The sequence below is a fragment of the Phyllostomus hastatus genome, unplaced genomic scaffold (assembly GCF_019186645.2).
Source record: "Phyllostomus hastatus isolate PE091 unplaced genomic scaffold, TTU_PhHast_1.1 phas_contig_1048, whole genome shotgun sequence".
Taxonomy (NCBI): Eukaryota; Metazoa; Chordata; class Mammalia; order Chiroptera; family Phyllostomidae; genus Phyllostomus; species Phyllostomus hastatus.
Window position 1 is genome coordinate 1706432 of NW_025333513.1, and position 14341 is coordinate 1720772.

At 56.9% G+C, this 14341-nt stretch overlaps 1 long non-coding RNA gene across 1 annotated transcript; it reads right to left on the minus strand.

The window, feature by feature from the left end:
• Positions 1–1192: 1192 nt before the first annotated feature.
• Positions 1193–9016, minus strand: LOC123816557. The gene is made up of 5 exons (XR_006785292.1): positions 8964–9016; positions 6245–6335; positions 3744–4027; positions 2890–2995; positions 1193–1748 (listed from the first exon to the last, which is right to left on the minus strand). It is a non-coding gene; the product is annotated as an uncharacterized LOC123816557 (long non-coding RNA).
• Between the last annotated feature and the right edge of the window lie 5325 nt (positions 9017–14341).

The window sequence follows — 14341 nt, forward strand, 5'->3', positions numbered from 1 at the left end:
GAAAAGATTAGACTTCCCTACTCCTTTCAAATTAGGCATGACCACATGACTGACTGGCTTCAGCCAATGGAATGTGAATGGAAGTGGCAAGTGGCACTTAAGAGGCAGAAACGCTAGGAGCTGGTATGACGCCTGCCTCTTCCTCTGCCGCTGCCTCAGCCTGGGTCCCAGAGTGACGATGGCTGGGACCAGCACTCCCAGCTGACTCACAATGCAGTAGTATGAGTAAGAAATCCACGCATGCTGGTACAGGCCACCAGAAATCTGGGGGTGTTCGTTACTGGCATCAGCTGCCTGAAACAGGCAACACAGGAAACCACCTTCCCTGTGGCCAGACTACACCGCAGTGGGGCAGGGGCAGGAATACGCCTGGGCCCTCCACACTCCAGCACCTTCCTGGGGGCTGGGAATGGACTAGAAGGCCCTGGAAGTTCTGCCCGGGCCCTGGGATCTTTTCGTCCTGTTCAGGCTGTGTCCAGTGGGCTCTGTAGTGAGGACCTGGATCTTTCCCTGCCATGCGGCTACTGTGAAGACAAGCTCTCAGGTCGCTGGGAAAGAAGGACTGGAGAAACGGCAAGCCACAAGCACACGAGCCGGGAGTCCTCGCCCCACATCGCTGCACTGGGCCCGTCCCTGAGGCCGGGCCACACAGAGGAGGATGTGTGAGGCATGTTTGGAGTGGAGGGAGGCCGCACAGCTGTCCCGGAGAGCCCAGGCCTAGGCTAGCTGGCCCGCTGTGCCTCGGGCTTGGCGAAAGAGGCCTACAGGGCACAGCCAGGTCAGAAGCTGTTTAAACAGCAGCCAGTGGAGGTGAGGTGTGGATGTCCCTTTAGTGTCCCGCCCCTCACAGGGTCACATGTGCAAAACCAGTAGCTGCTGAGCCCCAGCCCCTCTGTGGCACAGAGTCCCAGGATCACGGTCAGGGTCCTGCAGGTGGCTGGACGAGGCTGACAAGCCTTGGGCTGAGGGAGGGGTGTGTGTGCGTGTGCTCCAGCAACCCAGTGTGGGGAGGGGGCTTCCTTTAAGACAAACACACTCCATGTACTTTATCAAATTTGCAGATGCCACACAGCTGTGGGGCACAATGGCAAATATGCCAGATGACAGAGCTGGAATCTAAACAGAAGTTGACAGGCTGGAGCGATGGGGTGGATCAAATGAAATGAAACTTAACAGTGACAATCGTGTTTATTTTGTTCTTATTTATCTGTGCCCTGCCTCCATGGCTGGAGAGATGGGGCAGGAGCAGCAGCTCACAGGAGGAAGGAAGTGAAATGCAGCACTTGAGGCCGTGACCCACATGCGCAAGCCCGGGGGTAGGGAGGGCTCCAGGGGCTGAGCTCCAGCAGGGGCTTGGGGGTCACGGGAAGATGGTCAGTACTATGAGCAGCAAGGGGGTGGGCCTGTGCTGTATCAGTAGAGGCACCCCACATAGGTTGAGGAGGACAGCTGGAGACCAGGGAGGCCAGCACTGAAGTCGGAAGCCCTTACAGCCAGGCTGTCCTTTCGGATGGGGAACTCCCAGGCACCGGAGCCCAGCCCCCTGCCTGGTCCCCCTGGGATGGCCAGGGTGCTCCCGGGCAGCCTCTCCCTCTAACCATGTCCCGGCAATGCCTTGGCTGGTGCGGCTTAGTTGACTGGAGTGTCGCCCGTGGACCGAAGGGTCGCAGGTTCAGTTCCTGCTCAGGGTGCGCATGAGAAGGTGACCAATTGATGTTTCTCTTTTACATTGATACTTCTCTCTTTCTCTAAAAGCAATGAAAAAAATCTCCTTGGGTGAGGATTAAAAAAAAACCTCTACCAGCAAGAGACAGGGACAGGTCTGGGTCTCCAAGTTCCCCTCAAAGTGGGCTCTGAATTTGAACCCCAGGTTCTGAGACTTCCTGCCTGTGTGACACACTCTCCCTTTGGACCCCAGGCTCCCCACCTGTGTAATGGTAACGACACAGACATCAGCCTCACAGGTGTTGAGAGGACTGAATGACATAATGCATATTGCCTGGTACATGGGCAGCATTGGATAACGAAGGAAACGTGTGACCCCTGAGGGTACGACTATGAATAAACGGATGGAAGTGACCGGCATTCAGACTTCAGCTAATTTCAAAGAACTTCTCTAAGAGGCAGAAGCATCTGTTCTTGGAGCAGGCTGCTGAGTGAGGTGGTGAGCCCCCTATCCCCAGATGCATTCAAGCACCAGGACCCTGTGGAGAGATGCCTGTGCAGGGAGGGGAGGGCTCAAGGGTATGTGAAGATGGCCAGCAGGGGTCAGCAGCACAGCGGGAGAAAGGGGAGGTTGCCGGCCAAACTGCCCACCAGCTCTGGAAACAGTAGTGGCTCTGGGCCTGGCAGCCTCGTTTCCGGGCAGAGAGGATTCCCAGCCACAGGTTCCAGCTCGGCTGAGGCACGTCCTGCAGGGCGAGGCCAGAGTCCTGACATCCCCAGGCTGGGCTTGGTGAGAGGAAAAGAGGGTTCTGAGGCTTCAAGCGAGGAACCCCAACACTGACCGCACCGTGGGCCTGATAGGGCTCTAGGCAGATGGGGGAGGCCAGTTGGCAGTGCAGCATCCCAGGAGACAAAGGTACAAGCCCTCAGGTGGCCAGAGGTGGCTGAGGGTGAGGAGACTGGATCTAGGAAGGGCTAGGCACCCAGCTATGTCCCCAGACTCAAATCGCAGCTGGCACATCCGAACAAAGAACTCCAAAGGTGCTTTTCCCTCTTCACCTTCCTGGACTGAAGATCGTGGAGCCTGCCATAGGGCTGCTCTGGGGGAGAAGGGGTGCGATGGGGCGGGGAGCACAGCACAGAGGGGAGAGTTTGACTTGTCCCCTGCCGCCTGCCCTGAGACCCAAAGCAGCCCCACCCTGGTTGGCTATTGGGCGCACCCACCTGGAGCTGAGGGCAGGTGAGGGTTCACTCCTCCACTCAGAGTAGCAGCACCAGACCAAGGTGGGGAAGCCAGGTCCAGGTAAGAGCTGATGTGTGTGTGTCACTCCTGTCAAACCAGACTCAGATGTGGCCCAGGTATCCTCTGCCCTGTCTTAACCCTCCCAGGAGTAGGTGCTGCTCACTCCTGGCACCAGAGTGCCCCCCACCTCCTTCGGGGAAGGGTGTACTCAGACAGGGCAGGGCAGGAGGGGAGGGGCAGCCTGCAGGTGGGAGCAGAGAGTGGACTGGGGCCCATCTTGGAGCTGAAGGAAGCTGACAACCCCACCCTTGCCCCAAGCAATGCTCTGGCAACTGATGAGGGGAGGGTGGCCCAGCCCACAGCATCTAGGAGGGAGCCTGGGCCTTCGGGGTGGCTCCTGGGACACAAGGAAGCATCCCTGACAAAACCAGACCAGAGCCAAACATACAGATGTCCCCTAGGAGGAAGAGGCCTGAAATTCCATCATTAAAGATTCATTCTTTTAGCTTAACACATACTTTCTAAAAATGCAAACCTATCAAAGCCTCACCCAGGAGTAGATTTGTGAAAGGAAAGGAGAGAGAGAGCACAGAGTGACCTGCTGAAGAAAGCGGGAGGAGTCTGAGTTGGGGGATGGGGAGGCTTCCCAGGATTGACTCTTCTGGCTACACAGCTCTGGCCAAGGGGCAGCTCTAAGGACCTGGGGGCATGGGGGAGGGGAAGGAGACCATTCCTGTGTGCAGGGAGCACTGGACTGGACTGATTCAGCACCCCCCACCCAAGGACAACATTCACAGATGCACATGCCACCACACACATGTAAACCTGTGCATACCTGTGCACACATGTATGAGAAACTACACAGGCAAACATGCAGCCACCACCACTCTCATCCTGCAGGGGCTGCACAGACATGGCATCCAGGAAACAGACGACTCTGGGCCCAGGTAACCCAGGGGAAGGCAGGGAGCTGCCTCCACCGCCCCTGACCCAGCACCTCTCCAAGCGGTGGCCCTGAGCTGCAACCACCATGAAACGTTCTCTGACTGAGAGTCTCTGCTTCCACTTGTGAATATTTATGAAGAGTCTGCAGGAGGCTGCAGAAGTGCCCTGCAACATCTAAGAGGCGGAGAGATTAACCCATTATTAAAGATGAGTTTCTCACAGTGACATCTGCCTCCAACCTCCCACAGTGCCCTCAGCCCGTCCCGCCTGCACAGTGCGCCTGCGCAGTTCTTTATCCGCGGGCCACAGCTGAGCAAGGCGCTCCTTGATGCACCCACCCACAGACTCAGGCCTCTGGTTTCTTCTTCCTTAATCGTGGTGAAATACCCTCCCCTTATTTTTAGGTAACTTTCATTTTTATAAAAATAACACATAGAAATAATTTTAAAAACCAAAGCGAATTTCATGGCTTGTGAAGAGCGAGCAGCTGTCCGCGCCCCACCCCCAGGCCTGCTTTCTTGCCGTGGCCTTTGCCGCTCACGTCCAGCGTCTGCATAACGTGCACATACTACACACTCGTGGTTTTCTAGTCTAGGTTTGACCTGTTGATTTGCTGTAGAAGGTTAGAATTTAACTGCCCATTAAGATTTAACTCCCACCGCCCGTTCCCCTCCTCCACCCTGCTGTGTACTTACATCACTACTGTTACTAAGTCGGCACCCCGTGTTCACATCACTGCCCCGGCATGTAAATGTTATTCCAGGTGAGTCATCCAGGGCTCCTGGGTTACATTTATTTCCCACAAAACTTTCTTTTTCTTGAAGTTAATCCACTTGCCTCTCGGGGTTCGCCTGTGTCCTGAGACTTCTGTGCACCACCGTCAGCCCGCCCCCAGACGCCGGGACCAGGCCGCACACCTCCTCCCGTGCCTGGCACAGCCCCTGCCAGCTGACCAGTCCTGGTGGTACTGGGTCACCCCTCCGACGCTGGAGTCCCTGCTTGCCATGTGCCTTGTCACTGTTTCCCATAGTTTACACCCTCATTTTGGGGGAGGTCACCCTTTCAGAGCTTTCTGACTGAAGCTGCCTGGCAATTAGATCTTTTGACACCTTTGCAGTGAGGCAGCCACTAAGATCCACTCCCCCTACTTCCCTGTGCTGGAGTGGCTGCCTCGCTGGGCTGTATTTCTCACCTCCCTGGACAGTTAAGAGTGGCGTGGGACAAGAGCCTGTCCTTGAAATATGTGTGAAAGTGACGGTTGTCCTATCCAGACTAGGCCTCTGGCACTCCCTCCTTCTGTCTGCGGGAAAATGGACTTATGAGCAGCCTTGGCCTGTAGACAGCGGCCTGTCCACTGACTGCCCAGTGCAGAAACAGAACAGTGCCAGCCTGGGGCAGGTGTGCCTACGCCCCCTCTCCCTCCCCCTGGCTCAGGGTCCCACACCTCTCCCTCTCCCAGAATCCCCGACTGCAGGCCCTCCCCCAGGCGGAGGCAGCTGGGCGTCAGGGGGCTACCACTGTGCGTCTCCAAAAACCGAGTGTCTTGCCTGCAGTGCCCTCCTCTCCCTCTGTCCTGTGGACTCGCACCTATGACCCAAGGGGATCGGACACAGTGTTCACTCCACCATGTGGGTTAACTGGAAGCCCGTCTCCGACTCATTTTTATAAATCACGTCAGACCCAGTCCAGGGCCTGGTACGTGGCAGGTGCCGTGTGCATAAATGGAGGAAGGAAAGACAAGGAGACACGATCCTCTCCCATCAGAGGGCTCACAGCCCAGGCGGGTGGAGGCTGCCGGTTGGATGGAAAAGAAAGCAAATATGCAGATACCTGCATCAGAACTCTGAATGAGGCAATGCAGACGGCAGCAGGGCAGCCAACACGCCAGGGCGAGCACAAGCAGGGAGGCGGACACGGGCAGGGGGCAGCAGGAGGCTGCACAGGCTGTCTGGGCCATGTGGGAACAGCGCCTGCCGGTGGAGTTCCAGTGCAAGGTGGAGACTGGAGCTGCACCTGCTGCCTCCACAGACCCCAGGGCCCCACCGCAGCCCGGGTGGGGCTGTGAGGTGGGCTGTGTCTCAGGGAGGCCAGGTGCACAGACAGGAAGGGGGTGTCCTCCACGTGAGAGGTGAGGGCCAATGCCAGTGTGGGGGTGCAGGTTCAGCCAGGCACGGGGAGGAGGCAGCAGTCAGAGGCTCCGGCAGCTGGCCAGAGCAGTGTGGTGAAAACCAGGACAGAGGTTAAGATGGGAGGCCTGCAGTGGCTTTCAGCTCCGACAGCTCCAGACACTAGTGGCCCCTGTGCTGGGGCAAAAGAGCCAGCAGGAGCCCAAGGCGCCCTGCACTGGGCTGGCAGGCTGGAGACCTGTGCGGAGCAGAGCAGGGTGCCTACCTTTAACTGGGTTTTCCTCTTGGCTTGGCCTCTTACTGGCTGTTCAGTCTTGGGCTGGCTACTTACAGTTCCTCAGGCTCAGTTTCCCCACCTACAAAATGGGGATAACTTGGCCACCTCTCTCCACCTCCACTATCTGCACCCCTGTTACCTGCAGCCTGACAACAATGAAACCTCCTCGCTGCCCTGCTTCTGCCCGCGACCCAGGGGCCGACTACACACCCTGAGCAGCTGGCGGCGCGGGACCCTGTGCCTGGCCTAATGCTCTGTCATTGCCGTCTTGAAATTTTGTTTTCCTTTGTTTAATCCTCACCCAAAAACATCTTTCACTGCTTTTTTTTAGGAGAGAGAGGAAGGAAGAGAGGAAAGGAAACAGGGAAACATCGATGTGAGAGAGAAACAGCAATTGGTTGCCTCCCATATGCGCCTGGGCCTGGGATCAGCCCGCAACCTGTCCACTACAAGACAACACTCCAACCTGCTGAGACTCACCGGCCAGGGCTCCGTCTTGAAATTCCTAACAATTTTTGAACAAGGATCTCACTATTTCATTTTGCACTGGGCTTTGCAAATTATGTAGCTGGTCCTGCCCCCAACTGTTGGTTCCCTACTTAGTCACAAAGCAATCTTGTTAAAACCAAAGTCAGACCACATCCCTTCTGGGATTAGGATGGCCTCCTATCCACCCAAAGTAGAAGTCAAATTTCTCTCTCTCTCCCTCTCTCTCTCTCATAAACACACTTCTGACCACATTTCCTACCACTCTCCCCTCTTCCCTCTGCCTGGCCTTCTCCTTCCTGCCCCGGGGCCTTTGCACCTGCCCTGCCTCTCCAGAGCACCCTCCTCCCCGGGGCCACACTCCAGCAATCTCACCTCCTCAAGTCTCTGCTCAGAAGACACCTTCTCAGTGAGGCCTTCCCTAACCTCCGTGTTTAAAATGGGAACTCCCCAGTTGTCCCTGCTGGGGTTTTTTCTACCCTCTACTTTAGGGGTGTCAAACTCATTTTCACGGGGGGCCACATCAGACTCATGGTTGCCTTCAAAGGGCCAAATGTAATTTTGGAACTGTGTAAAGGTAACTAATCCTTCACAGATAAGTGAGAGCCTAGTGCTGCCGCCTGGTAGAAACAAGGTGCCGGGCTGGATAAAACAAGGTGGAGGGCTGGATTCGGCCCCTGACCTTGTGTTTGCCACTGTGCTCTACTTGGTTTACTTATTTTACCTGTCTGTCCCCCAGGTAACACAAGGGAGTCTTGTCGTGTGTGTTCCCTGCTTAGTCCCCACCACCCAGATCTGTGCCTGGCACCAAGAAGCAGCTCAGTGAACTTGTGCGGAATGAACAACTGATCGAACCACAGCCTGTCAACCCCTCGTGAGCCTTGGTCGGGGTTACAGACCCAGCACACTCAGCGTGCAGTGGGTGCTCCAGAAAGAGGAGCCCCTCTTGCCTCTGTAGCTCCTCCCTACGGAGCACCCCGTGAGTGTGTCAGGGGGCATTCACATCCAGTGTGACAGCACAAAGGTGAGGCCCAGGGCCACAGGAAGCACTGTCAGATGAAGTACAGGAAGCTCAGGAAATGCCCGAGCTCACCTGCAGTTTGGGTCTGGACCCAGCCCCAGCCTCGCTCTGGCCCCTCGAGTCAGCCTTCCCGGCATTGCCCCGGGGCCACTGTGACTGCCCAGCCTGGGAAGATGAACTGGCTTCTCACATTCCAGGCCTAATTTTATCTGCCTCCTCAGAGGGACTGTAAAGGGCACCAGAGGAGCCAGGGCCAGAGCTCTGGAGACCGAAGTGGACAGGCCTGAAGGGCCTCCTCCCATTTCTGAACTTAGGTCTTGCCTGGAGGGCAGGCAGTGGTGCCAGTGAGGCTGAAACAGGACAGGAAGCGAGGACGCTTCCTTCACGTCTCACTGCTGCAGCCCCTGGCCAGCCCCACAGATGCTCCACCTTCCCCGGGCTTCTCAACCCAGCGTGAGGAGTTAGGGCCCTACCTCATTTTCTCTGTCTGTGAAACGGGAGGTAATAACAGCATCCACTCACAGGGTGACTGGAAGGTCACTGAGCTGATACAGTGACTAGAACAGCGCCTGGCACATGAAGGGCTTTTATGTGTCCCCTGTTCCAATCTTCGTGACCTAAGCCCCCTGCCTCTGTGGCCAGGCCCTGGGCACCCCCTGCACCCCAGGTTCCTCCTAGTGCCCTCACTGTCCAGTACAGCCCCCAAGGGGGTTCCCCAGGGGGGAACGACAGAGAACAAACTCCCTGACCACTAACCTCCTCAGGCCCTGCTGGCATGGGAAAGGCGGTCTGGGGACAGGGTGGGGCAGGCCAAAGACAGATGGCTGCTCCAGCAACCAATCACCCAGCTCAGCAGAAACCGGGGCCAGCGGTAATGGGCTGGCAGCCCCCAGCTGCAACCAACTTCATTTTCTGCCACAATTAAATGATCGTCTGCATTTGCTCACACTCACTTATTCAATTACCTTTTTGGCCCTGAAGGACTCTCAGAGAAGTAGGCATAAATAATAGGCGTCAGCGCCTCCAGGCTGTCATCCCCGCCCACCCCTCCCCAGGCCCTGCCCAGAGCTTCCTGTGAGCACAGGACCACTGCCTGTGTATCCGGTTCCCCACGGAACCCTCCCTGGCTCCCACCACCCGCGCCTGAAGGTCAGTCTCCAGCCTGAGAGTCAGCAGGTGTGGGCCCCTAGCTGGCTCTACCTGCCCTGCTGGGGGTGTCTGGGGAGCCACCCCTCTGCAGGCCTGTGGCTCCTCCTCTGTGGAACGACAGGAAAGTCTGCGTGAGCTATCAGGTGTTGCTCTTGCAAGAGGCCGTGGTCCTGGCTTCACGGTCAAAATGTGAGCATTCCTGAAAGGGAGGACAGATGAGTGTCCCCTCCCCACCTGCCTGCACACCCACCCCTTCTGCAGCCACCTGCGTTTCCAGAAATGCCATGTCCTCCTGTGCCTCCGTGCTGTCGAGATGCTGTTCCCTTCGTTCACTCCTCTGCCCGTGGACTCCTCTGCACCTTCAAGGCCCACCCTGGAAGCCACCTCCCTTGGGAAGCCCGAAGCCCAGCCCCCATGGCAGGCAGACTGACCTCTCCCTCTTTATGTTCCCACTGAGCCCTACATGTGCCTCTGTGGTACCTAAGTGTCCTGCATCGGGGGGACATCCCAGACTCAAATCCTGTGGGTCACTGTCGCCATAGCCATGTGAAGGCCTGAATCTGAGTTCAGGGTTGGCGAGGGTAGCAGCCACTGTGGCTCCCTCCTAGCCTGAGGCCCATCCCGTGAGGCCTTGCTACCCACTGACAGCTATCACAACAGCAGCCAACATTTCGAAGTCCTGTGTCAGACACTGTGCTAAATGGTTTTAACTTGCATTATGTCATTGAAATGTCACAATGACATAATGCAAGTCTGAGAAAATATAACTCTGAGAAAACATAACTCTGAGAAAATTATCCCCATCTTATAGATGAGGAAACTGAAACTCAGTGAGGTTAAGATGCTTGTCCAAAGTCACAGCACCAGGAAATGGCAGGGCTGGGCCTCAAACCAGGTGTGCCCACACCCAGGACCCACGCCCTCGCCAGCCTCCATCCCATGCAGCAGGAAGACCGGCAGTCCGGGACTTGGGTTCAAGTGCAGCTCCTCCACAGGAGCCGTGCCGAGCTGAGTAGGTCTTTTCCTCTCTTTGCAGCCTTGTTGGTCTCTCCTTTCCTTTAAAATGAAAAGATTGTAGCAGGCAGCCTCTGAGGGACCCTCTACTCCGACATTCTGGGATTTCTTTCTTTCTGGAAAGCACTGCTCCGACCAGGAGGACTGGCCAAGCGGTAAAAACTAGAGACAAGAGCAGTGGGTTGCTCCCCTGGGCATATGCTCTGGGGCAGGGGCACTCCCCATGCCTCGACCCTCATGCCAGAAAGACAGGTGGCAGCCCATTCCCTTGAGGAGGTCAGGGTAGCTGTGTCCTCTGGAGATTCACAGGCAGGGCAGGGCCTTCCTTTCATGGCCTTTATTGTCAGCCACAGGGGAGCCCTTGGAAATGTCACCCATGGATCACTGAAAGAGACACACACTGCAAGACGGATGGCCTGTGACTGGGGTTTCAGTCTGCACACTGACTCTTCCTTGGATTAGCAGCTGCAGGCACCTGCCCTCCTGAAAGCTGTGTTGGGGTGGTGCCCTCCCTGGGCTTTAGCCAGAGGTGAGCTGGGGGATGGGGCTCAGAACTCAGCACTGCTGGGAGAACCAGCCCGTGCCAAGTCTCCTCCCTATGTTCATTTCACATATGGGAACCAGCCAACACCCCCCCCCAACACGCATCCCTCGCCCCTGGGCTTGGCTGGGGAAGGGAGGGGTGATCCCCGCTTTCCCCTGGCATGGATGTGTTCTTGCAGTGGCGTGTAACCTGGGGCGGGAGCACTGCCTGGTGAATGAGAGTGGTTGAGAGGGGGCCCAGGTTCTAATCCCAGCTCTGCCACTTACTAGATGTGTGACATGAGGCCTCTTGTGGCCTCTGTTTCTCAGCTATAATACGAGGGTAGTGCCCCAACCTCACATTAGAGTCAGGATCAAATCAGGGATTGTGTGTGTGTAAGAGTCCCTGCTGGATGGTGGCCGTGCTGGCTCCGAGTGCCTCCCTGGCCCCGCCCCCACCCAGTTCCACCAGCACCTGGCCAGAGTGCCGGGTGCCCCTGACTTCGCTCCCAGGGCCGGTTGATGACATCCTGCTGCTTCCTAGTCAAGGGAGCCCTGCGCATTTACAGAGGGCCTAACACCCGCCCCTGGGCACAGTCTCCTCAGGTTGTGGGGCAGGCTGAGGCTGAGGAATGGGGAGTGGCTTCCATAGTCTGGGGCCCCTCCTCCCCCAGGGGGAGCCCAACGGGAGCCCACTGGCTCTGGGGCAGAACCCTGGCTGGGATCCAGGCCAGAAGTTCCTAGGCGGGGTCAGGAACTGGAAGCCGGGTCAGGCTGGCACAGCCACGATTCTGGACAGCTGCCAGCTGCCAGGCTGAGAGCCTCCTCTGACTGCGAGGGGCTGGACGGCGACCTCCCGCAGCCTATGCTCCATCCTGGCTTTCTAGAGAGGGGGTGGCAGCCAGTGGAGGAGGTGGCTGACCACCAGATGGCCCAGGGCACTGCCAACCAGGGAGAGCCTCAGGGGGAACTGGGAAGGCAGGTGAGTAAGATCAGTGTGTCACCCATTTCTTGGACCTTGCTCTGGGAGTCAGTTTGGGGCACCCAGTGCTTGTGTGAGGTCCCTCAGTGCCCAAGTCCCTGGGCAGTACCCCATGCCCTGACACTCCTGTCCAGCTCAACAAACTCCCTGCATTAAGGCACTCACACAATTCAACGCACACTCAGACTTGGCACTTGTGCACACATGCACATTCACACACACGTGCACACTCACACACACTTGCATTCACATCCACTCACACTCACACTTGCATACATACTCATGCACACACCTACATGCACGCAGGCACACTTACACACATGTACGCTCAAACCACACTCACACATGAATGGACACAGCAGAATGAGAACAAGAAGCATCAGCAACAACAGAAAAGATAACAAGAGAATGTGAGAAAGAGAAGAGCAATCAGAGAAAAGCCAGGACCATAGAGGACATAATGACCAGGCAGGGGCAGAGAGAACAGCTAGGCGTCACTAGACGGTGCTTTCCCTTTGAGTCGTCCGAGCAGAGGAGTGGTGGACGGGCCCCTCTGCACACTGGTCTTGGAGGTGTTCACATGGCTAGAGAAAAGAAAGGGGAGGGCTGTATGCCCAGCTGGGGTGCAGCAAGAGGGGGCCCCGCCAGGGAAGGAAGGGCTTGTGCTGGAACCTGGGCGGTTTGGCAGCAGCAGGGCGGCCACGCTGTTTACACCAGGGAAAGGGGGTGATGACATGTCCTGGAACACGGAGGGTTGTTGTGGTCTCTGGCATGGAAAAACAGGGTTATGAGGGCAGTTGTGGGGGTAGGGGAGCAGCTAAGAAGGTTTCACAGGGTGGCCGAAGTCAGGCCAAGTCTTCTGTGCCAGGGGTCTGGAAGAGGGAAGGAAATCCAAGGACCCCAGCTATGGGCGGCTTCTGACTCCATACACCCTTGGTTGCCAAAGCCACAGCATGGAGATGATGGGAGGGGAAGCCAGAAGCCCAGAATGAGTCCACACATTCATTCATTCACCAAACAGGTACTGGGAGGCTGGCTTTGTGCTACATGCTGGGGATACACTGTGGAGCAAAATAAGCAAGTCACCATCCTTGAGGAAGCAAAACATGCAAGGAGCAAATAATGCAACTGTGTCTGGGGTAAATGCTTCTAAAGAAGGGTGCTGGGAGCAGACATGTCAGTAAAATCAAGGAGGACTTCTTGAAGGAGGTGATGCTTGAGCTGGCATCTGAAAGATGAAGAGGAATTAGCCAGGTGGAGGGGTGAGGACAAGGCATCCCAGGTAGAAGGGACAGTGAGCACAAAGGCCCAGTACAAGCTGTGGCTGGACCACAGAGGCAAGGAGACATCCAGTGAGATGGGGCTGAGGAGGTGGGCAGGGCTCAGCCCTGGGGAGGGCTTTGGATGATATTCTAAGGACAAGGAGTCACTGAAGAATATTAAGCAGGTAAGTGACGTGACCCAAATTATTTGAAAACACCACTCTGGGAAGAATGGAGGGTAGGAGCAGGGGTGTGAGGAGAAGGGAGGACACCGTGAGAAATCACCCACGGTGCAGGAGGTGGAGGCGGTGGGCCAGGGTGGTGGCCATGGGATGGAGAACATTTGGAGCATGAAATCCACAGGGTGGATATAGTGACGGATGAACTGCCAGGGAAGGCAGCAGTGAAGGGGCAGGTCCTGGAGGGTCAGTCAGGCTGAAGTGGGAGAGGTAAAGGGGAGACCCAGGGGGGAACTAGCCCACCCCTCATCCTCAAGTAGCTGGTGTGCTTATGAACCCCAAGCATTTTCTGCCTCCGAGTGGTGGTATCTAAGAGCTGGTCTGAAATGCTGCCCACAGAAGAGCCACGCTGGTCAGGGCTGATTTCCCGGTGGAGGGACAGGGGTCAGGCCCGGGTGGGCCTCGAGTGGTCACGAGGCAGAGGCGGGTCAAAGGCATGGCTGTGGAAAGAGGCTTCACAGCAGGCATCTTGCACACGAAGCTGGGTTTCGGAAAATGACCATGGAGGGAACTTGGCTGCAGCCGGGAAACAGAAATAAAGTGTCCTGTTTGCGTAAGGAGAAACATGAGATCCCAGCTCCGGGGCAGTGGGGCCTGTGTGTTTTATTTACTGCCGTGCATCACGGGTCACAGACTGGGGGCTCAGTACTGTTGATAAATAAATGGATGAATAAGAAGTCAGTATGGAATCTTGCTCCTCACAACCACCAAACAAAACCAGAAACCAGGTACTGGTATGTGGACTGATCCTCCCCGAACCCTGGTTCACCCAGGCTCAGTCCCTCACTGGGCACCCAGCTCAGGTGGACGACCCGGCCCCCCCGTACCCCTAAAGGCCTCACAGCTCAGCCCAGAGGTGGTTCTAGGGCTCCCAGGTCAGCAACTTTCCTAGCCAGGTGGGAAAGGGGAGGTAAGTGGGTGATGGCTGGGGGAAAGGAGGTCACACCTTCTTTTCCAGGGCCAGGTAACCGGAGCCCAGCACAGGCTGGGCAGTGTGAGGGGCCAAGCAGGCTGGAGGCTCCCAGGGCAGCCTGGCCTCTGCCTTCCTGGTGAAACTCGATCCTCTGCCCGGGGCTGGGGAGTGAGAGAGGAACCATGCATGGGATCTTCAACCCAGTTTAAACCAGACCTCCAGACACCAAGGAATCCCTGTCATGCCTGCAGACTCTGCCCTATCTGGGTGTGGGGAGGGGACAGGATGTCTGCCACAGGAAGGGAGCTGGGCTGGCAGGTGGGTGGACCTCAAATTTGCTGTGGCCACCCCAGGACACCTTGTACTTTGCCACTATGACAGGGCGGGGGGTGGGGGGGGGTGGTGTGCAGGGCATGCCAAGCAGACAGCATCAGAGCAGACCTCTGGGATGAGGGCCAGGAGACCTGTGTACTTGTCCTGCACTCAGAGCCCCGGCT